At 35.7% G+C, this 25,490-nt stretch overlaps 2 protein-coding genes across 2 annotated transcripts in view; one reads left to right on the forward strand and one right to left on the reverse strand.

Annotated features, from left to right (window-relative positions):
* The window catches only part of ADAM22 (ADAM metallopeptidase domain 22), a 148,235-nt gene that overhangs the window by 119,778 nt on the left and 2,967 nt on the right, over positions 1-25,490 (reverse strand). The gene's annotated exons all lie outside the window — the stretch shown is intronic.
* Positions 1-25,490, forward strand: part of COPS3 (COP9 signalosome subunit 3) — a 134,836-nt gene that overhangs the window by 953 nt on the left and 108,393 nt on the right. The gene's annotated exons all lie outside the window — the stretch shown is intronic.

Here is a 25,490-nt window from a genome sequence, read left to right on the forward strand (position 1 = left end):
TCCAGCATCCATAGAGCCAGCCAGCATCCAGATAGCTGCCAAAGGGGGCGTCAAACATCGATGGAAAAAGGTGGACGTCAACGTCGGTGAAAGAGAGGTTGGTGTTGAACGTCAATGAAAGATAGGTGGGTGAGGTGAGACACACATACATACATTTATACTACATATAACTGATCCACAGCTGTATTTGACCATTAGAATAACTGCTCAGGAAAAGCCCATGGTGTGCTTAATCAAATGTCCTGTAAGTCCAAAGTGTAAATAAATCGTCCACCTCCAAGCCAATGTGTCCCGATGGAAAGGGGTAGAATGAGCCTCCGTTGGGCTAACGGCTATCTATCACGTGCATGAATGTGTCGTAAAGAGGAAAAGCCATCCCATAAGAAAGGGAATCTGTTCGATAACATTCAAAAATGCACCAAAGAGTTAGAATCCCACCATACAATGTGATGGGTCAATTCTGGACATGCATTTATGGAAATAACTGTCTGAGGACCTGAATGTTGTGTGCATTAGTCAGATCCGATTTGGAAATCCATAACAATACATACACAAGCCGGTAGGCGACATGGTTGGTCGCTACATAATTGCGTACTAGTCATACAGTTTTTGACGGATTTGGCTGAAATTTTTTGACAGAGGTTGATTATAGTACGCATAAAAGCCTGGAAGCCGATTTTTGATTTTTGAAAATTTTTTTTTTATGATTTTTCCAAAATTTCAAAGTCCCGTTGCTAGGCAACGGTGGTGTCCATAGCAGCGATGCTCAAAATCATAAAACTAGATCCTGGTATCAACCTACCTGTCAAGTTTCATCAAAATCGGTTGACTCCTCTGGCCTCCAGAGCTGTCCATTACATACAAACAAACATACAAGTCGGTTGGCGACATGGGTGGTCACTACATAATTGCATACTAGTCATACAGTTTTTGACAGATCGCGCTGACAATTTTTGACAAAGAGGTTGATTATAGTGTGCATAAAAGCCTGGAAGCCGATTTTTAATTTTCGAAATTTTTTTTTTTAGGATTTTTCAAATATTTCAAGGTCCCGTTGCTTGGCAACGGTCGCGTCCATAGCAACGGTGCTGAAAAGCATAGAACTAGATCCTGGTATGAACCTACCTGTCAAGTTTCATCAAAATCGGTTGACTCCTCTGGCCTCCAGAGCTGTCCATTACATACAGACATACAAACATATAGACAGACGGAAAAAGTGAAAATAAGGGTACTCAAGCGACCACCCAACAAATATACATACAGACAGACGGAAAAAGTGAAAATAAGGGTACTCTAGCGACCACCCAACATACATACATACAAACATACAGACAGACGGAAAACCTGCAAATAAGGGTAGTCTCACAACCACCCAAAAACCTGAGCATAAGGGTAGTCTCGTGACCACCAAATTTATACATACATACACACAAACATATATACATACATACACACATACATATGTACATACACACAGATACAAGCCGAACATGGGTGGTCACTACATAATTGCATACTAGTCATACAGTTTTTGACGGATCAGGCTGAAATTTTTTGACAAAGGGGTTGATTATAGTGCGCATAAAAGCGCAGAAGCCGATTTTTGATTTTCGAAAAAATTCATTTTTTAGGATTTTTCAAATATTTCAAGGTCCCGTTGCTAGGCAACGGTGGCGTCCATAGCAACGGTGCTCAAAAGCATACAGGTCGATCCTGGTATAAACCTCCCTGTCAAGCTTCATCAAAATTGGTTGATTCCTCTGGCCTGCAGAGCTGTCCATTACATACAAACATACATGCAAGCCGGTAGGCGACATGGGTGGTCGCTACATAATTGCAGACTAGTCATACAGTTTTTGACGGATCGGGCTGAAAGTTTTTGACAAAGAGGTTGATTATAGTGCGCATAAAAGCCTCGAAGCCGATTTTTGATTGTCGAAAAAATTAATTTTTTTAGGATTTTTCAAAAACTTCAAAGTTCCGTTGCTAGGCAACGGTGGTATCCATAGCAACGGTGCTCAAAAGCATAGAACTAGATCCTGGTATGAACCTACCTGTCAAGTTTCATCAAAATCGGTTGACTCCTCTGGCCTCCAGAGCTGTCCATTACATACAGACATACAAACAAACAAACAAACATACAGACAGACGGAAAAAGTGAAAATAAGGGTACTGCAGCGACCACCCAACAAGCCGGAAGGCGACAAGGGTGGTCGCGACATAATTGCATACTAGTCATACAGTTTTTGACGGATCGGGCTGAAATATTTTGACAGAGGATGATTAGAGTGCGCATAAAAGCCTGGAAGCCGATTTTGATTTTCAAAAAAGTAATTTTTTTTAGGATTTTTCAAAGTCCCATTGCTTGGCAACGGTGGTGTCCAGAGCAATGGTGCTAAAAAGTATAGAACAAGATCTTGGTATGAACCTACTGTCAAGTTTCATCAAAATCGGTTGTCTCCTCTGGCCTCCAGAGCTGTCCATTACATACAGACAGACGGAAAAAGTCAAAATAAGGGTACTCTAGCGACCACCCAACAAGCCGGTCGGCGACATGGGTGGTCGCTACATAATTGCATACTAGTCATACAGTTTTAGACGGATCGGGCTGAAAATTTTTGTCAAAGAGGTTGATTATAGTGCGCATAAAAGCCTGGAACCCGATTTTGGATTTTCGAAAAAATTAATTTTTTAGCATTTTTCAAAAATTTCAAAGTCCCGTTGTGAGGCAACGGTGGTGTCCATAGCAACGGTGCTCAGAAGCATAGAACTAGATCCTGGTATGAACCTACCTGTCAAGTTTCATCAAAATTGATTGACTCCTCTGGCCTCCAGAGCTGTCCATTACATGCAGACATTCAAACAAACAAACAAACAAACAAGCAGTCATAGACTGGTAGTTACGAAATCATCAACTTGACCTCTGACTTTGTCTAATAAAAGCTGTCTCTAGAGAAGGTAGCGACGCAAACCAGAAGTTTCTACGATGATTCTGTACCAAACCATCAAAAATCGAATGTTTGACCTCACTGTGACCTTTACCTTTGACCGATTTTGACCAAAATCTAATCAGCGCTAGCCATCACGCTCCTGAATCACGGGATGTAATTTGACATTGGTAGCTTCTTCCATTCTCGAGTTATCATTTTTTGGATGTTTGACCTCACTGTGACCTTGACCTTTGACTGAATTTGACGAAAATCTATTCAGCACGAGCCATCACGCTCCTGAATCATGTGGTGTAATTTGACATTGGTAGCTTCTTCTGTTCTCGAGTTATCATGCCTACAAACAAACAAACAAACAAACAAGCAGTCATAGACTGGTACTTACGAAATCGTCAACTTGACCTCTGACCTTGTCTAATAAAAGCTGTCTCGACAGAAGGTGGCGACGCAAACCAGAAGTTTCTACGATGATTCTGTACCAAACCATCAAAAATTGTAACGTCGACCAAAGCAAAATTCTCCATTTCTCCACGCAATTATTTTATATTATTTTATCAAAGTCACAAAACCGTAATATTCGGCCATCCACCAACAATCTTTACATAATCCGACGGCTCAGTGAGTCAGGCATGCGACTATAACCTTTATTGGGATTAAAAAATGACTTTTAAACACCATCTTTATCGAAAGCACCGACAGCGCGCACACGGAAAACCTTTACGTGACTCAACGACGCGTCTGCTCGAGTGCACTGCATCACGTGACGACCCGTGACGCGTCGAGTGAAATATTTTTTTATACAATCTTAAAACGTCTCCAAAACATCCGATTTTTACCAGAATTTCAACAACCGAGTTTTAAGCGTCCTAAGCGATTGCAAAAACCGAAGACAAAATTAAAATCGCAGTTAAAACGAACTCGTAACGTCGAGCGAAGCAAAAATACTCCATTTCTCCACATGAATTTACAGAATTATGTTTGACCTCACTGTAACCTTGACCTTTAACCAATTTTGACCAAAATCTAATCAGCGCTAGCCATCACCCTCCTGAATCACGTGGTTTAATCTGACATTGGTCGCTTCTTCCGTTCTCGAGTTATCGTGCCGACAAACAAACAAGCAAACACACTAACAAACAAACAAACGGAAGTGATCAATATACTTACGAAATCTTTAGATTTTGTATGAAATACTTATTTTATGCAATAAAAGGCAAATTAATTATTGAAAAATCATTCAATGTGATTTTCACGATTTTTGTTTTCGATTCCATCTTTCACAGTTGAAGTGTACCTCTGATAAAAATTACAGACCTCTATGTGCTTTGTAAGTGGGAAAACCTGCAAAATTGGCAGTGTATCAAATACTTGTTCTCCCCACTGTACATACATACAAACATACAGACAGACGGAAAAACTGAGAATAAGGGGAGTCTCGCGACCACCCAACAGACGGAAAAACTGAGAATAAGGGTAGCCTTGCGTCCACCCAACAAACATACATACAAACATACAAACTTATAGACAGACGGAAAAATTGAGAATAAGGGTAGTCTTGCGACCACCCAACATATATACATGCATACATACATGTATTCATCCATACATTTACACACATACACACACATACATTTCTACGAACATACCTATATACATACACAAGCCGGAAGGCGACATGGGTGGTCGCTACATAATTGCATATTAGTCATACAGTTTTTGATGGATCTGGTTGAAATTTTTTGACAAAGAGGTTGATTATAGTGCGCATAAAAGCCTGGAAGCCGATTTTTGATTTTCGAAAAATAATTTTTTTAATTTTTTCAAAAATTTCAAAGTCCCGTTGCTCGGCAACGGTGGTAGCAACGGTGCTCAAAAGCATACAACTAGATCCTGATATGCATGTCTACAAGATTCACAGAAAGGACTTGTAAACGCAAAATATGTCTCAAATTGGCCGAAAACAAGCTTTTTTCACCAAGTAAAGCATTGTCCGACTCGCCTTTTTTTTCGGCATCAGGATTGTGAAGCGAAAATGCTTGATTTTATTGAAATGGTGAATATTTTAGCTTCAAAGTCGCAAAACGCTCCATTTCACATAAATGACTTGTAAACGCAAAAATGTCTCAAATTGGTTGAAAACAAGCTTTTTTCACCAAACAAAAGCATTGTACGACGCAACTTTTTGTTCTGCATCACTATTCTGAAGCGAAAACTCGTGATTTTATTGAAATTGTGAGTATTTTAGCGTCAAAGTTGCAAAACACTGCATTTCACAGAAAGGTCTTGTAAACGCAAAAATGTCTCAAATTGGCCAAAAACAAGCTTTTTTTGACCAAAAAAGGCATTGTCCGACTCGAATTTTTGTTCTGCATCACTATTCTGAAGCGAAAATGCGTGATTTCATTGAAATAGTGAGTATATTAGCTTCAAATTAAAAAAGAATGCTCAAATTACCCGAAAACAAGCTTTTTAAACCAAACAAAAGCATTGTCTGACTCAACTTTTTGTTCTGCATCACTATTCTGAAGCGACAACGTGTGATTTCATTGAAATAGTGATTATTGTAGCTTCAAAATCGTGCAAAAAATGCTCAAATTACCCAAAAACAAGCTTTTTAAACCAAACAAAAGCATTGTCTGACTCAACTTTTTGTTCTGCATCACGATTCTGAAGCGAAAACATGAGATATCATTGAAATAGTGAGGATTTTAGCATTAAATTCGTGCAAATAAATGAACAAATTACCCTAAAACAAGCTTGTTAAACCAAACAAAAGCATTGTCTGACTCAACTTTTTGTTCTGCATCACTATTCTGAAGCGAAAACGTGTGATTTCATTGAAACAGTGAATATTTTAGCTTCAAATTCGAGTAAAAAAAATGCTCAAATTACCCAAAAATATGCTTTTTAAACCAAACAAAAGCATTGTCTGACTCAACTTTTTGTTCTGCATCACTATCCTGTTGCGAAAATGTGTGATTTCATTGAAATAGTGAGTATTTTAGCTTCAAATTCGTGCAAAAAATGCTCAAATTACCCTAAAACAAGCTTTTTAAACCAATCAAAAGCCTTGTCTGACTCAACTTTTTGTTCTGCATCACTATTCTGAAGCGAAAACGTGTGATTTCATTGAAATAGTGAGTATTTTAGCTTCAAATTCGATCAAAAAAATGCACAAATTACCGTAAATCAAGCTTTGTAAACCAAACAAAAGCTTTGTTTGACTCAACTTTTTATTCTGCATCACCACTCTGAAGCAAAAACGTGTGATTTCATTGAAATAGTGAGTATTTTAGCTTAAAATTCACGCAAAAAATGCTCACATTACCTGAAAACAAGCTTTTTAAACCAAAGAAAAGCATTGTCAGACTCAACATTTTATTCTGCATCACGATTCTGAAGCGAAAACATGTGATTTCATTGAAATAGTGAGTATTTTAGCTTCAAATTCACGCAAAAAATGCTCAAATTACCTGAAAAGAAGCTTTTTAAACCAAACAAAAGCATTGTCTGACTCAACTTTTTGTTCTGCATCACTATTCTGAAGCGAAAACGTGTGATTTCATTGAAATAGTATTTTAGCTTCAAATTTGCGCAAAAAAAAATGCTCAAATTACCCTAAAACAAACTTTTTAAACCAAACAAAAGCATTGTCTGACTCAACTTTTTGTTCTGCATCACTATTCTGAAGTGAGAACGTGTGATTTAATTGAAATCGTGGATATATTATCTTCAAATTCGTGCAAAAAATGCTCAAATTACCCTAAAACAAGCTTTTTAAACCAAATAAAAGCAATGTCTGACTCAACTTTTTGTTCTGCATCACTATTCTGAAGTGAAAACGTGTGATTTCATTGAAATAGTGAGCATTTTTGCTTCAAATTAGCGCAAAAAAAATGCTCAAATTACCCAAAAACTAGCTTTTTAAACAAAATAAAAGCATTGTCTGACTCAACTTTTTATTCTGCATCACCATTCTTAAGCGAAAACGTGTGATTACATTGAAATCGTGACTATTTTAGCTTCAAATTATCGCAAAAAATGCTTAAATTACCCTAAAACAAGCTTTTTAAACCAAACAAAAGCATTGTCTAACTCAACATTTTGTTCTGCATCACTATTCTGTTGCGAAAATGTGTGATTTCATTGAAATAGTGAGTATTTTCGCTTCAATTTCACGCAAAAAAATCCTCAAATTATCCGAAAACAAGCTTTTTAAACCAAAGAAAAGCTTTGTTTGACTCACCTTCTTATTCTGCATCACCACTCTGAAGGCAAAACGTGTGATTTCATTGAAATAGTGAGTATTTTATTTTCAAATTCACGTAAAAAATGCTCAAATTACCCGAAAACAAGCTTTTTAAACCAAACAAAAGCATTGTCTGACACATTTTTGTTCTGCATCACTATTCTGAAGTGAAAATGTGTGATTTCATTGAAATAGTGAGTATTTTAGCTCCAAATTAGCACAAAAAATGCTCAAATTATCCGAAAACAAGCTTTTTAAACCAAACAAAAGCATGGTCTGACTCAACTTATTGTTCGGCATCACGATTCTGAAGCGAAAACGTGTGATTTCATTGAAATAGTGAGTATTTTTGCTTCAAATTAGCACAAAAAATGCTCAAATTCCCCCAAAACAAGCTTTTTAAACCAAACAAAAGCATTGTCTGACTCAACTTTTTGTTCTGCATCACTATTCTGAAATGAAAACTATTCTGAAGTGATTTCATTGAAATCATGACTATTTTAGCTTCAAAGTCTCAAAACGCTGCATTTCACAGAATGGACTTGTAAATTTGCAAAAATTTACAACTTGTAAATGCAAAACTTGTAAATGCAAAAATGTCTCAAATTGGCATAAAACAAGCTGTTTTTTCACCAAACAAAAGCATTGCCTGACTCAACTTTTTGTTCTGCATCACTATTCTGAAGTGAAAATGTGTGATTTCATTGAAATACTGAGTGTTTTCGCTTCAAATTCATGCAAAAAAAAATGCTCAAATTACTCTAAAACAAACTTTTTAAACCAAACAAAAGCAATGTCTGACTCAACTTTTTGTTCTGCATCACGATTCTGAAGCGAAAACATGTGATTTCATTGAAATAGTGAGTATTTTCGCTGCAAATTCATGCAAGAAATGCTCACATTACCCAAAAACAAGCTTTTTAAACCAAACTAAAGCATTGTCTGACTCAACTTGCTGTTCTGCATCATATTCTGAAGTGAAAACTTGTAATTTCATTGAAATAGTGAGTATTTTAGCTTCAAATTCGCGCAAAAAAAATGCTCAAATTACCCTAAAACAAGCTTTTTAAACCAAACAAAAGCATTGTCTGACTCAACTTTTTATTCTGCATCACCATTCTTAAGCGAAAACGTGTGATTTCATTGAAATAGTGATTATTTTAGCTTCAAAATCATGCAAAAAAATGCTCAAATTTCCCTAAAACAATCTTTTGAAACCAAAACAACAAAAGCATTGTCTGACTCAACTTTTTGTTCTGCATCACTATTCTGAAGTGAAAACTTGTGATTTCATTGAAATAGTGAGTATGTTAGCTTAAAATTCACACAAAAAAAATGCTCACATTACCTGAAAACAAGCTTTTTAAACCAAAGAAAAGCATTGTCAGACTCAACATTTTGTTCTGCATCACTATTCTGAAGCGAAAATGTGTGATTTCATTGAAATAGTGAGCATTTTAGCTTCAAATTCGTGCAAAAAAAAATGCTCAAATTACCCTAAAACAAGCTTTTTTTAAACCAAACAAAAGCATTGTCTGACTCAACTTTTTGTTTTGCATCAATATTCCGAAGCGAAAACGTGTGATTTCATTGAAATAGTGAGTATTTTAGCTTCAAATTCGATCAAAAAAATGCACAAATTACCGTAAATCAAGCTTTGTAAACCAAACAAAAGCTTTGTTTGACTCAACTTTTTATTCTGCATCACTACTCTGAAGCAAAAACGTGTGATTTCATTGAAATAGTGAGTATTTTTGCTTAAAATTCACGCAAAAAATGCTCACATTACCTGAAAACAAGCTTTTTAAACCAAAGAAAAGCATTGTCAGACTCAACATTTTGTTCTGCATCACTATTCTGAAGCAAAAATGTGTGATTTCATTGAAATAGTGAGTATTTTAGCTTTAAATTAGCTCAAAAAATGCTCAAATTACCTTAAAACAAGCTTTTTATACCAAACAAAAGCATTGTCTGACTCAAATTTTTATTCTGCATCACGATTCTGAAGCGAAAACATGTGATTTCATTGAAATAGTGAGTTTTAGCTTCAAATTCGTGGAAACAATGCTCAAATTACCCAAAAACAAGCTTTTTAAACCAAACTAAAGCAGTGTCTAACTCAACTTGTTGTTTTGCATCATATTCTGAAGCGAAAATGTGTAATTTCATTGAAATAGTGAGTATTTTAGCTTCAAATTCGTGCAAAAAAATGCTCAAATTACCCTAAAACAAGCTTTTTAAACCAAACAAAAGCATTGTCTGACAGCTTTTTATTGTGCATCACTATTCTTAAGCGAAAACGTGTGATTACATTGAAATAGTGAGTATTTTCGCTTCAATTTCACGCAAAAAATGCTCAAATTACCTGAAAAGAAGCTTTTTAAACCAAACAAAAGCATTGTCTGACAACTTTTTGTTCTGCATCACTATTCTGAAGCGAAAACGTGTGATTTCATTGAAATAGTGAGTATCTTCCCTTCAAATCCACGCAAAAAATGCTTAAATAACCCTAAAACAAGCTTTTAAAACCAAACAAAAGCATTGTCTGACTCAACTTTTTGATCTGCATCACTATTCTGAAGCGAAAACGTGTGATTTTATTGAAATAGTGAGTATTTCAGCTCCAACTTCGCACAAAAAAATGCTCAAATTATGCGAAAACAAGCTTTTTAAACCAAACAAAAGCATTGTCTGACTCAACTTATTGTTCTGCATCACTATTCTGAAGCGAAAACGTGTGATTTCGTTGAAATAGTGAGTATTTTTGCTTCAAATTAGCACAAAAAAATGCTCAAATTCCGCTAAAACAAGCTTTTTAAACCAAACAAAAGCATTGTCTGACTCAACTTTTTGTTCTGCATCACTATTCTGAAGCGAAAACGTTGTGATTTCATTGAAATAGTGAGTTTTAGCTTCAAATTCGCGGAAACAATGCTCAAATTACCCAAAAACAAGCTTTTTAAACCAAACTAAAGCAGTGTCTGACTCAACTTGTTGTTTTGCATCATATTCTGAAGCGAAAATGTGTAATTTCATTGAAATAGTGAGTATTTTAGCTTCAAATTTGCGCAAAAAAAAATGCTCAAATTACCCTAAAACAAGCTTTTTAAACCAAACAAAAGTATTGTTTGACTCAAATTTTTGTTCTGCATCACTATTCTGAAGTGAGAACGTGTGATTTCATTGAAATCGTGGATATATTATCTTCAAATTCGTGCAAAAAATGCTCAAATTACCCTAAAACAAGCTTTTTAAACCAAATAAAAGCATTGTCTGACTAAACCTTTTCTTCTGCATCACTGATCTGAAGCGAAAACGTGTGATTTCCTTGAAATAGTGAGTATTTTAGCTTCAAATTCGCACAAAAAATGCTCAAATTACCCTAAAACAAGCTTTTTAAACCAAACAAAAGCATTGTCTGACTCAACTTTTTGTTCTGCATCACAATTCTGAAGCGAAAACGTGTGATTTCATTGAAATAGTGAGTATTTTAGCTCCAAATTCGTGCAAAAAAAATGCTCAAATTATCCAAAGACAAGCTTTTAAAACCAAACAAAAGCATTGTCTGACTCAACTTTTTGTTCTGCCTCACTTTTCTGAAGCGAAAACGTGTGATTTCATTGAAATAGTGAGTATTTTAGCTTCAAATTTGCGCAAAAAAATGCTCAAATTACCCTAAAACAAGCTTTTTAAACCAAACAAAAGTATTGTCTGACTCAAATTTTTGTTCTGCATCACTATTCTGAAGTGAGAACGTGTGATTTCATTGAAATCGTGGATATATTATCTTCAAATTCGTGCAAAAAATGCTCAAATTACCCTAAAACAAGCTTTTTAAACCAAATAAAAGCATTGTCTGACTGAACCTTTTGTTCTGCATCACAATTCTGAAGCGAAAACGTGTGATTTCATTGAAATAGTGAGTATTTTAGCTCCAAATTCGCGCAAAAAAAATGCTCAAATTACCCAAAGACAAGCTTTTAAAACCAAACAAAAGCATTGTCTGACTCAACTTTTTGTTCTGCATCACTATCCTGAAGTGAAGACGTGTGACTTCATTGAAATAGTGAGCATTTTTGCTTCAAATTAGCGCAAAAAAAAATGCTCAAATTACCCAAAAACTAGCTTTTTAAACAAAACAAAAGCATTGTCTGACTCAACTTTTTGTTTTGCATCAATATTCTGAAGCGAAAACGTGTGATTTCATTGAAATCGTGACTATTTTAGCTTCAAATTATCGCAAAAAATGCTCAAATTACCCTAAAACAAGCTTTTTAAACCAAACAAAAGCATTGTCTGACTCAACTTTTTGATCTGCATCACTATTCTGTTGCGAAAATGTGTGATTTCATTGAAATAGTGAGTATTTTATCTTCAAATTTATGCAAAAAATGCTCAAATTACCCGAAAACAAGCTTTTTAAACCGAACAAAATCATTGTCTGACTCAACTTTTTGTTCTGCATCACTATTCTGAAGCGAAAACGTGTGATTTCATTGAAATACTGAGTGTTTTCGCTTCAAATTCATGCAAAAAAATGCTCAAATTGCTCTAAAACAAACTTTTAAAACCAAACAAAAGCAATGTCTGACAACTTTTTGTTCTGCATCACTATTCTGAAGCGAAAACCTGTGATTTCATTGAAATAGTGAGTATTTTATTTTCAAATTCACGTAAAAAATGCTCAAATTACCCGAAAACAAGCTTTTTAAACCAAACAAAAGCATTGTCTGACACATTTTTGTTCTGCATCACTATTCTGAAGCGAAAACGTGTGATTTCATTGAAATAGTGAGTATTTTTGCTTCAAATTAGCACAAAAAATGCTCAAATTCCCCTAAAACAAGCTTTTTAAACCAAACAAAAGCATTGTCTGACTCAACTTTTTGTTCTGCATCACTATTCTGAAATGAAAACTATTCTGAAGTGATTTCATTGAAATCATGACTATTTTAGCTTCAAAGTCTCAAAACGCTGCATTTCACAGAATGGACTTGTAAATTTGCAAAAATTTACAACTTGTAAATGCAAAACTTGTAAATGCAAAAATGTCTCAAATTGGCATAAAACAAGCTTTTTTTTTCACCAAACAAAAGCATTGTCCGACTCAACTTTTTGTTCTGCATCACGATTCTGAAGCGAAAACATGTGATTTCATTGAAATAGTGAGTATTTTCGCTGCAAATTCATGCAAGAAATGCTCACATTACCCAAAAACAAGCTTTTTAAACCAAACTAAAGCATTGTCTGACTCAACTTCCTGTTCTGCATCATATTCTGAAGTGAAAACGTGTAATTTCATTGAAATAGTGAGTATTTTAGCTTCAAATTCGCACAAAAAAAATTGCTCAAATTACCCTAAAACAAGCTTTTTAAACCAAACAAAAGCATTGCATGATTCGACATTTTGTTCTGCATCACTATTCTGAAGCAAAAACGTGTGATTTCATTGAAATAGTGAGTATTTTCGCTTCACATTCGTGCAAAAAATGCTCAAATTTCCCGAAGCAAGCTTTTTAAACCAAACAAAAGCATTGTCTGACAACTTTTTGTTCTGCATCTCTATTCTGAAGTGGAAACGTGTGATTTCATTGAAATATGAGTATTTTAGCGAAAAATTCGCTCAAGAAAAATGCTCAACTTACCCGAAAACAAGCTTTTTAAACCAAACAAAAACATTGTCTGACTCTACTTTTTGTTGTGCATCACTATTCTGAAGCGAAAACTTGTGTTTTCTTTGAAATTGTTTGTATTTTAGCTTCAAATTCGTGCAAAAAATGCTCAAATTACCCTAAAACAAGCTTTTTAAACCAAACAAAAGCATTGTCTGACTCAACATTTTGTTCTGCATCACTATTCTGAAGCGAAAACGTGTGATTTCATTGAAATAGTGAGCATTTTAGCTTCAAATTCGTGCAAAAAATTGCCTGAATTACCCTAAAACAAGCTTTTTAAACCAAACAAAAGCATTGTCTGACTCAACCTTTTGTTCTGCATCACTATTCTCAAGCCAAAATGCGTGATTTTGTTGAAATTCTGAGTATTTTAGCTTCAAAGTCGCAAAACCCTGCATTTCACAGAAAGGACTTGTAAATGCAAAAATGTTTCAAATTGGCCTAAAACAAGCTTTTTTCACCAAACAAAAGCATGATCCGACAACTTTTTGTTGTGCATCACGATTCCGAGGCGAAAACGTGTGATTTTATTGTTATTATGAGTATTTTACCCTAAAAATCACAAAATGCTGCATTACGCAAAAATGTCTCACATTGGCCTAAAACAAGCTTTTTTCACCAAACACAAGCATTCCCTGACTCAACTTTTTGTTCTGCATCACTATTCTGAAGTGAAAACGTGTGTTTTCATTGAAATAGTGAGTATTTTAGCTTTAAATTCACCCCAAAAATGCTCAAATTACCCTAAAACAAGCTTTTTAAACCAAGCAAAAGCATTGTCTGACTCAACTTTTTGTTCTGCTTCACTATGCTGAAGCGAAAACGTGTGATTTCATTGAAATAGTGAGTATTTTCGCTTCACATTCGTGCAAAAAATGCTCAAATTTCCCGAAGCAAGCTTTTTAAACCAAACAAAAGCATTGTCTGACAACTTTTTGTTCTGCATCTCTATTCTGAAGTGGAAACGTGTGATTTCATTGAAATATGAGTATTTTAGCGAAAAATTCGCTCAAAAAAAATGCTCAAATTACCCTAAAACAAGCTTTTTAAACCAAACAAAAGCATTGTCTGACTCAACTTTTTGTTCTGCATCACTATTCTCAAGCCAAAACGCGCGATTTTGTTGAAATTCTGAGTATTTTAGCTTCAAAGTCGCAAAACCCTGCATTTCACAGAAAGGACTTGTAAATGCAAAAATGTTTCAAATTGGCCTAAAACAAGCTTTTTTCACCAAACAAAAGCATGATCCGACAACTTTTTGTTGTGCATCACGATTCCGAGGCGAAAACGTGTGATTTTATTGTTATTATGAGTATTTTACCCTAAAAATCACAAAATGCTGCATTTCACAAAAAGGACTTCAAACGCAAAAATGTCTCACATTGGCCTAAAACAAGCTTTTTTCACCAAACACAAGCATTCCCTGACTCAACTTTTTGTTCTGCATCACTATTCTGAAGTGAAAACGTGTGTTTTCATTGAAATAGTGAGTGTTTTAGCTTTAAATTCACCCCAAAAATGCTCAAATTACCCTAAAACAAGCTTTTTAAACCAAACAAAAGCATTGTCTGACTCAACTTTTTGATCTGCATCACTATTCTGAAGCGAAAACGTGTTATTTCATTGAAATAGTGAGTATTTCAGCTCCAAATTCGCACAAAATTATGCGAAAACAAGCTTTTTAAACCAAACAAAAGCATTGTCTGACAACTTATTGTTCTGCATCACTATTCTGAAGCGAAAACGTGTGATTTCGTTGAAATAGTGAGTATTTTTGCTTCAAATTAGCACAAAAAAATGCTCAAATTCCCCTAAAACAAGCTTTTTAAACAAAATCATTGTCTGACTCAACTATTTGTTCTGCATCACTATTCTGAAGCGAAAACGTGTGATTTCATTGAAATACTGAGTGTTTTAGCTTCAAATTCGCGTAAACAATGCTCAAATTACCCAAAAACAAGCTTTTTAAACCAAACTAAAGCAGTGTCTGACTCAACTTGTTGTTTTGCATCATATTCTGAAGTGAAAACGTGTAATTTCATTGAAATAGTGAGTATTTTAGCTTCAAATTCGTGCAAAAAAAAAAATGCTCAAAGTACCCTAAAACAAGCTTTTTAAACCAAACAAAAGCATTGTCTGACAACTTTTTATTCTGCATCACTATTCTTAAGCGAAAACGTGTGATTACATTGAAATAGTGAGTATTTTCGCTTCAATTTCACACAAAAAAATCCTCAAATTACCCTAAAACTAGCTTTTTAAAACAAACAAAAGCATTGCATGATTTGACATTTTGTTCTGCATCACTATTCTGAAGCGAAAACCTGTGATTTCATTGAAATAGTGAGTATTTTATTTTCAAATTCACGCAAAAAATGCTCAAATTACCCCAAAACAAGCTTTTTAAACCAAACAAAAGCATTGTCTGACACAAATTTTTGTTCTGCATCACTATTCTGAAGTGAAAATGTGTGATTTCATTGAAATAGTGAGTATTTTAGCTCCAAATTAGCACAAAAAATGCTCAAATTATACGAAAACAAGCTTTTTAAACCAAACAAAAGCATTGTCTGACTCAACTTGTTGTTCTGCATCACTATTCTGAAGCAAAAATGTGTGATTTCATTGAAATTGTGAGTATTTTTGCTTCAAATTAGCACAAAAAATGCTCAAATTCCCCTACAACAAGCTTTTTAAACCAAACAAAAGCATTGTCTGACTCAACTTTTTGTTCTGCATCACTATTCTGAAGCGAAAACGTGTGATTTCAGTGAAATACTGAGTATTTTCGCTTTAAATTCATGCAAAAAAAATGCTCAAATTACTCGAAAACAAACTTTTGAAACTAAACAAAAGCAATGTCTGACTCAACTTTTTGTTCTGCATCACTATTCTGAAGCGAAAACATGTGATTTCATTGAAATAGTGAGTATTTTCGCTTCAAATTCACTCAAAAAATGCTCACATTACCCTAAAACAAGCATTTTCAAACAAACAAAAGCATTGTCTGACTCAACCTTTTGTTCTGCATCACTATTCTGAAGCGAAAACGTGTGATTTCATTGAAATAGTGAGTATTTTAGCTTCAAATTTGCGCAAAAAAATGCTCAAATTACCCTAAAACAAGCTTTTTAAACCAAACAAAAGCATTGTCTGACAAGTTTTTGTTCTGCATCACTATTCTCAAGCGAAAACGTGTGATTTCATTGAAATAGTGAGTATTTTCACTTCAAATTCACGCAAAAAATGCTCAAATTACCCTAAAACAAGTTTATAAACCAAACAAAAGCATTGTCTGACTCAACATTTTGTTCTGCATCACTATTCTGAAGCGAAAACGTGTGATTTCATTGAAATAGTGAGCATTGTAGCTTCAAATTCGTGCAAAAAAATGCTTAAATTACCCTAAAACAAGCTTTTTAAACCAAACAAAAGCATTGTCTGACTCAACTTTTTGTTCTGCATCACTATTCTCAAGCCATAACGCGTGATTTTGTTGAAATTCTGAGTATTTTAGCTTCAAAGTCGCAAAACGCTGCATTTCACAGAAAGGACTTGTAAATGCAAAAATGTTTCAAATTGGCCTAAAACAAGCTTTTTTCACCAAACAAAAACATTGTCCGACTCAACTTGTTATTCTGCATCACTATTCTGATGCGAAAACGCGTGATTTTGTTGACATCGTGAGCATTTTAGCTTCAAAGTCACTAAACGCTGCATTTCACAGAAAGGACTTGCAAACGCAAAAATGACTCAAATTGGCTTAAAACAAGCTTTTTTCACCAAACACAAGCATTCCCTGACTCAACTTTTTTTTTTTTTGTATACCTTGGTCGAGGCTCGTATGAGAGCAAACACACAACTCACAGCAAGGAGGCATGAGACAAGAGGGGCGGGAGTGGAAGGGACAAAACAGTGGGGAACAGACACATTAGGTGAACTGGGGAAGGGAGAGGGATGGGGATGGGACGGGGAACATGGCGAAGAGAAGATGGACATTTCAGGGACTTTCAGGAAGGAAAGCAGGAGAAATGAAGGAAGTGGGCTTGGGTGGATTATCGAGGATTTGGATGGGGGAAGATAAGAGGTGGTGGTGAACAGCTGTTTTGAAAGCCTGGAGGGAAGAATGGGAAAGAATAGAGTGAGGACGTTTATTCCAAAGGCGGGAAAAAAGAGGAATGAAAGAGTGAAGTTCTGCATCTTTTTTTTCTGCATTTTTGTTCTGCATCACGATTCTGAAGTGAAAACGTGTGTTTTCATTGAAATAGTGAGTATTTTAGCTTTAAATTCACCCCAAAAATGCTCAAATTACCCTAAAACAGGCTTTTTAAACCAAGCAAAAGCATTGTCTGACTCAACTTTTTGTTCTGCATCACTATTCTGAAGCGAAAACGTGTGATTTCATTGAAATAGTGAGTATTTTAGCTCCAAATTAGCACAAAAAATGCTCAAATTATACGAAAACAAGCTTTTTAAACCAAACAAAAGCATTGTCTGACAACTTGTTGTTCTGCATCACTATTCTGAAGCAAAAATGTGTGATTTCATTGAAATTGTGAGTATTTTTGCTTCAAATTAGCACAAAAAATGCTCAAATTCCCCTACAACAAGCTTTTTAAACCAAACAAAAGCATTGTCTGACTCAACTTTTTGTTCTACATCACTATTCTGAAGCGAAAACGTGTTATTTCATTGAAATAGTGAGTATTTCAGCTCCAAATTCGCACAAAAAAATGCTCAAATTATGCGAAAACAAGCTTTTTAAACCAAACAAAAGCATTGTCTGACTCAACTTATTGTTCTGCATCACTATTCTGAAGCGAAAACGTGTGATTTCGTTGAAATAGTGAGTATTTTTGCTTCAAATTAGCACAAAAAAATGCTCAAATTCCCCTAAAACAAGCTTTTTAAACAAAATCATTGTCTGACTCAACTATTTGTTCTGCATCACTATTCTGAAGCGAAAACGTGTGATTTCATTGAAATACTGAGTGTTTTAGCTTCAAATTCGCGTAAACAATGCTCAAATTACCCAAAAACAAGCTTTTTAAACCAAACTAAAGCAGTGTCTGACTCAACTTGTTGTTTTGCATCATATTCTGAAGTGAAAACGTGTAATTTCATTGAAATAGTGAGTATTTTAGCTTCAAATTCCTGCAAAAAAAAAAATGCTCAAAGTACCCTAAAACAAGCTTTTTAAACCAAACAAAAGCATTGTCTGTCAACTTTTTATTCTGCATCACTATTCTTAAGCGAAAACGTGTGATGACATTGAAATAGTGAGTATTTTCGCTTCAATTTCACACAACAAAATCCTCAAATTACCCTAAAACTAGCTTTTTAAAACAAACAAAAGCATTGCATGATTCGACATTTTGTTCTGCATCACTATTCTGAAGCGAAAACCTGTGATTTCATTGAAATAGTGAGTATTTTATTTTCAAATTCACGCAAAAAATGCTCAAATTACCCCAAAATAAGCTTTTTAAACCAAACAAAAGCATTGTCTGACACAAATTTTTGTTCTGCATCACTATTCTGAAGTGAAAATGTGTGATTTCATTGAAATAGTGAGTATTTTAGCTCCAAATTAGCACAAAAAATGCTCAAATTATACGAAAACAAGCTTTTTAAACCAAACAAAAGCATTGTCTGACTCAACTTGTTGTTCTGCATCACTATTCTGAAGCAAAAATGTGTGATTTCATTGAAATTGTGAGTATTTTTGCTTCAAATTAGCACAAAAAATGCTCAAATTCCCCTACAACAAGCTTTTTAAACCAAACAAAAGCATTGTCTGACTCAACTTTTTGTTCTGCATCACTATTCTGAAGTGAAAATGTGATTTCATTGAAATAGTGAGTATTTTAGCTCCAAATTAGCACAAAAAATGCTCAAATTATACGAAAACAAGCTTTTTAAACCAAACAAAAGCATTGTCTGACTCAACTTGTTGTTCTGCATCACTATTCTGAAGCAAAAATGTGTGATTTCATTGAAATTGTGAGTATTTTTGCTTCAAATTAGCACAAAAAATGCTCAAATTCCCCTACAACAAGCTTTTAAAACCAAACAAAAGCATTGTCTGACTCAACTTTTTGTTCTGCATCACTATTCTGAAGCGAAAACGTGTGATTTCATTGAAATACTGAGTATTTTCGCTTTAAATTCATGCAAAAAAAATGCTCAAATTACTCGAAAACAAACTTTTGAAACTAAACAAAAGCAATGTCTGACTCAACTTTTTGTTCTGCATCACTATTCTGAAGCGAAAACATGTGATTTCATTGAAATAGTGAGTATTTTCGCTTCAAATTCACTCAAAAAATGCTCACATTACCCTAAAACAAGCATTTTCAAACAAACAAAAGCATTGTCTGACTCAACCTTTTGTTCTGCATCACTATTCTGAAGCAAAAACGTGTGATTTTCATTGAAATAGTGAGTATTTTCGCTTCAACTTCCCGCAAAAAAATCCTCAAATTACCCTAAAACGAGCTTTTTAAACCAAACAAAAGCATTTTCTGATTCGACATTTTGTTCTGCATCACTATTCTGAAGCAAAAACGTGTGATTTCATTGAAATTGTCAGTATTTTAGCTTCAAATTCGCGCAAGAAAATGCTCAAATTACCCTAAAACAAGGTTTTTTAAACCAAACAAAAGCAATGCCTGACTCAACTTTTTGTTCAGCATCACTATTCTGAAGCGAGAACATCTGATTTCATTGAAATAGTGAGTATTTTGGCTTCAAATTCGCGTAAAATTTGCTCAAATTACCCTAAAACAAGCTTTTTTAAACCAAACAAAAGCATTGTCTGACTGAACTTTTTGTTCTGCATCACTATTCTGAAACAAACGTGTGATTTCTTTGAAACAGTGAGTATTTTCGCTTCAAATTTGAACAATAAATGCGCAAATTACCCTACAACAAGTTTTTAAACCAAACAAAAGCATTGTCTGACTCAACTTTTCGTTCCGCATCAATATTCTGAAGCGAAAACCTGTGATTTCATTGAAATAGTGAGTATTTTACCTTCAAATTCATGCAAAAAATGCTCAAATTACCCTAAAACAAACTTTTTAAACCAAACAAAAGCATTGTCTGACTAAATTTTTGTTCTGCATCACTATTCTGAAGCAAACGCGTGATTTGTTTGAAATAGTGAGTATTTTCACTTCAAATTCGCCGAAATAATGCTGAAATTCCCCTACAACAAGCTTTTTAAACCAAACAAAAGCATTGTCTGACAACTTTTTGTTCTGCATCACTATTCTGAAGCGAAAACATGTGATTTCATTGAAATAGTGAGTATTTTCGCTTCAAATTCACTCAAAAAATGCTCACATTACCCTAAAACAAGCATTTTCAAACAAATAAAAGCATTGTCTGACTCAACCTTTTGTTCTGCATCACTATTCTGAAGCGAAAACGTGTGATTTCATTGAAATTGTGAGTATTTTAGCTTCAAATTTGCGCAAAAAAAATGCTCATATTACCCTAAAACAAGCTTTTTAAACCCAACAAAAGCATTGTCTGACAACTTTTTATTCTGCATCACTATTCTGAAGCAAAAACGTGTGATTTTCATTGAAATAGTGAGTATATTCGCTTCAACTTCCCGCAAAAAAATCCTCAAATTACCCTAAAACGAGCTTTTTAAACCAAACAAAAGCATTGCCTGATTCGACATTTTGTTCTGCATCACTATTCTGAAGCAAAAACGTGCGATTTCATTGAAATTGTCAGTATTTTAGCTTCAAATTCGCGCAAAAAAATGCTCAAATTACCCTAAAACGAGCTTTTTTAAACCAAACAAAAGCATTGTCTGACTCAACTTTTTGTTCTGCATCACTATTCTGAAGCAAACGTGTGATTTCTTTGAAACAGTGAGTATTTTCGCTTCAAATTTGAACAATAAATGCGCAAATTACCCTACAACTAGTTTTTAAACCAAACAAAAGCATTGTCTGACTCAACTTTTCGTTCCGCATCAATATTCTGAAGCGAAAACCTGTGATTTCATTGAAATAGTGAGTATTTTACCTTCAAATTCATGCAAAAAATGCTCAAATTACCCTAAAACAAACTTTTTAAACCAAACAAAAGCATTGTCTGACAATTTTTGTTCTGCATCACTATTCTGAAGCAAACGCGTGATTTCTTTGAAATAGTGAGTATTTTCACTTCAAATTCGCCTAAATAATGCTCAAATTCCCCTAAAACAAGCTTTTTAAACCAAACAAAAGCATTGTCTGACTCAACTTTTTGTTCTGCATCACTCTTCTCAAGCGAAAACGTGTGATTTCATTGAAATAGTGACTATTTTCGCTTCAAATTCACGCAAAAAATATGCTCAAATTACCCTAAAACAAGCTTTTTAAACCAAACAAAAGCATTGTCTGACAACTTTTTGTTCTGCATCACTATTCTGTTGCGAAAATGTGTGATTTTGTTGAAATTTTGAGTATTTTAGCTTCAAAGTCGCAAAACCCTGCATTTCACACAAAGGACTTGTAAATGCAAAAATGTTTAAAATTGGCCTAAAACAAGCTTTTTTCACCAAACAAGAGCATGATCCGACAACATTTTGTCATGCATCACAGTTCTGAGGCGAAAACGTGTGATTTTATTGTTATTATGAGTATTTTACCCTAAAAATCACAAAACGCTGCATTTCACAAAAAGGATTTCAAACGCAAAAATGTCTCAAATTGGCCTAAAACAAGCTTTTTTCATCAAACAAAAGCATTGTCCGACTCAACTCTTTGTCCTGCATCACTATTCTGAAGCGAAAACGTGTGATTTTGTTGACATCGTGAGCATTTTAGCTTCAAAGTCGCTCAACGCTGCATTTCACAGAAAGGACTTGAAAACGCAAAAATGTCTCAAATTGGCCTAAAACAAGCTTTTTTCACCAAACAAAAGCATTGTCCGACTCAACTTTTTGTTCTGCATCACTATTCTGAAGAGAACCGCGTGATTTTAGTGAAATTCTGAGTATTTTAGCTTCAAAGTCGAAAACGCTGCATTACACAGAAAGGACTTGTAAATTCGAAAATGACTCAAATTGGCCTAAAACAAGCTTTTTTCACCAAACAAAAGCATTGTCTGCCTCAAGTTCTTGTTCTGCATCACTATTCTGAAGCGAAAACACCTGATTTTGTTGAAATAGTGAGTATTTTAACTTCAAATTTGCAAAACGCTGCATTTCACAGAAAGGACTTGGAAACGCAAAATGTCTCAAATTGGCCTAAAACAAGCTTTTTTCACCAAACAAAAGCATTGTTCGACTCAACTTTTTGTTCTGCATCACTATTCTGAAGCGAAAATGCGTGGTTTTATTGAAATTGTGAGTATTTTAGCTTCAAAGTCGAAAACGCTGCATTACACAGAAAGGACTTGTAAATTCGAAAATGACTCAAATTGGCCTAAAACAAGCTTTTTTCACCAAACAAAAGCATTGTCTGCCTCAAGTTCTTGTTCTGCATCACTATTCTGAAGCGAAAACACCTGATTTTGTTGAAATAGTGAGTATTTTAACTTCAAATTTGCAAAACGCTGCATTTCACAGAAAGGACTTGGAAACGCAAAATGTCTCAAATTGGCCTAAAACAAGCTTTTTTCACCAAACAAAAGCATTGTTCGACTCAACTTTTTGTTCTGCATCACTATTCTGAAGCGAAAATGCGTGGTTTTATTGAAATTGTGAGTATTTTAGCTTCAAAGCCGCAAAACGCTGCATTTCACAGAAAGGACTTGCAAACGCAAAAATGACTCAAATTGGCTTAAAACAAGATTTTTTTCACCAAACAGAAGCATTGTCTGACTCAATTTCTTGTTCTGCATCACTATTCTGAAGCGAAAACGCCTGATTTTGTTGAAATAGTGAGTATTTTAGCTTCAAATTCGCAAAACGCTGCATTTCACAGAAAGGACTTGTAAACGCAAAAATGTTTCAAATTGGCCTAAAACAGGCTTTTTTCACCAAAGAAAAGCATTGTCTGAGTCAACTTTTTGTTCTCCATCACTATTCTGAAGCGAAAACGCGTGATTTTGTTGAAATTGTGAGTATTTTAGCTTCAACGTCGCAAAACGCTGCATTTCACAGAAAGGACTTGCAAACGCAAAAATGTCTCAAATTGGCCGAAAACAAGCTTCTTTCACCAAACAAAAGCATTGTCCGACTCAACCTTATGTTCTGCATCACCATTCTGAAGCAAAAAAGCGTGATTTTGTTGAAATAGTGAGTATTTTACCTTCAAATCGAAAAACGCTGCATTTCACAGAAAGGACTTGTAAACGCAAAAACGTCTCAAATTGGCCTAAAACAAGTTTTTCACCAAACAAAAGCATTGTCTGACTCAACTTTTTGTTCTGCATCACTATTCTGAAGCGAAAACGCGTGATTTTATTGAAATCGTGAGTATTTTAGCTTCAAATTCGCAAAACGCTGCATTTCACAGAAAGGACTTGTAAATGCAAAAATGTCTCAAATTGGCCTAAAACAAGCTTTTTTCACCAAACAAAAGCATTGCCTGCCTCAACTTTTTTCTGCATCGCTATTCTGAAGCGAAAACGCATGATTTTATTGAAATAGTGAGTATTTTAGCTTCAAAGTCGCAAAACGCTGCATTTCACAGAAAGGACTTGTAAATGCAAAAATGTCTCAAATTGGCCTAAAACAAGCTTTTTTCACCAAACAAAAGCATTGTCCGACTCATCTATTTGGTCTGCATCACTATTCTGATGCGAAAACGCGTGATGTTATTGAAATAGTGAGTATTTTAGCCTCATACTCTTAGGCTCAATTAACCTAAACTTTTTGTTTAGTTTTTTCACCTAAATGTGAAATTAAATGAATTAGTCATCTAATCCGGAGTACAATCATGTGAGATCTCCTGATGACTGGGATTTGACCTCTATCCTTGCCATGGTCCGTGCCCCCCAGTCCCTATCTGTGCCTGCTCTACCCTAGCTCCCCCTCTTTAAATCGTCCCTTTTTCTTCTAACTAGAATATCTGTCTCATGGGTTCCCCTCAGTCAGTGCCAAATTCCTAATATAATTCCTCAAACCCCCTTAGGATTCTGTAGGAGGAAAATATGGATCTGTGGGAACCTCAGGGCAAGTTTGTGATACGTCTACAGGTCCCACGGTTTCTCCAGTCAGGCAAATCCAGCGGCCGCTGGTTACCCCAGTGGTGAATGCTGTGAAGGTGCAAACACAACACTCCTAATTACCCTAGACATTGGCATATCAACAATTAAACTTTCCCGGGACTTACCAATGTGTCTCTTTAAACGATGTGGTTCTACCAACCTAATTTACCCGTCGTTCCGCTGGTTTGGGCCATACCCTCTGTTTTTCATCTGTGCCTCGACACAATTTCCCAGCTGGGCACTGTGGTTCCATCAGCAGGTCTGGAGGCTGAGGCCCCCTCCGAGCTCAACTGCTTCAATCGAAATTATTGGGGGAGTTCTTCCAGCTTCCTTTTTTTTACGCAGCCGAGCATAAATGCCAAGGACGTACCGACCCCCCCACCCCCACCCAACGACCCCCGTCCTACCTTGTTCTGGTGACTGGCTGGACGGGGGTCGCGTTGGTCCCACACGCCCATTCAGGGCATCCCCGCCGAGACGCGGCCGGTGCTGCCAACACACCTGGCCTGTCCAGGCGCCACGTGGCCTGTGCCATGCGGCACGCCTCTGCATGGTGGCAAACCGTATCGATGCAGAGGTGCGAGGAGGTGCGTGATGATTTTTTCCATGTGCGGGAGATGTTGGTGGTTGAGATGGTGAACTTTTGGTGAGCGATGGTTGAGCAAGGTGAGATGCCGGTGTAAATTGGTGCACATATTTGAATGAAAGGGCGCTTCATGCGCGCACTTGTTCATGTGGTAATTCTCTCATCCGGCTGTGCAGGTGTCTGCTATCGTGTATGTGTGCTTGCTTCGATTTCTATCATGGATAAAAGGAAAGGGTTGGACGGAAATCAGGATTGAAAAGAAGATAGAGATACAATTATTAGACCTAGCTATTAGATCGATGCAACGCACTTCGTCCCGTTAACCCATTAGACGCGAGGGGAAGGTCTGACTGCATGGAGACTAACAAAATAACTGCCTGGGGATCACTGTATGTTGGGTTTCATTGCCTTAGAGGCATGCGGATTTGCAGAACCACAACAATATAAATTGTTGTTAAGTTTTTGAGGTTTCCTTTTGCTTTTACACATGCCAACATGACTACGGCAGTTGTCATAAAATGTCTCTGTGAATTGTTCACAGCCTTCGGTGTACCTTCTCAGCGAATGTTCATTGATTCTGACCGAGGACCTTGCTTTATGTCTGATTAAGTCAAGCGGTTTCTACATGGTCGCATGGTTTCTACATACCCACAGGGGAATGGCTTGGTGGAAAGATACAGCATTATCTGTAAAGCCATGACCTTGGCTCTGAAGTCCAAGAACTGATGACTGCGCAGTGGAAAGATGTCCTCGCTGATGCTGTGCACTCTATTCTCCGCTCTCTGCAGCCACTTGAATGCCATTACGCATGAAGGACTGTTTAGCTACCAGTGCCGTAGCTAACAGAAATTCTATACCCACCTGCTTGGCTT

This window comes from Eptatretus burgeri, chromosome 8, assembly GCF_056783735.1.
Source record: "Eptatretus burgeri isolate ZD-2024b chromosome 8, Ebu_testis_v1, whole genome shotgun sequence".
Classification (NCBI taxonomy): domain Eukaryota; kingdom Metazoa; phylum Chordata; class Myxini; order Myxiniformes; family Myxinidae; genus Eptatretus; species Eptatretus burgeri.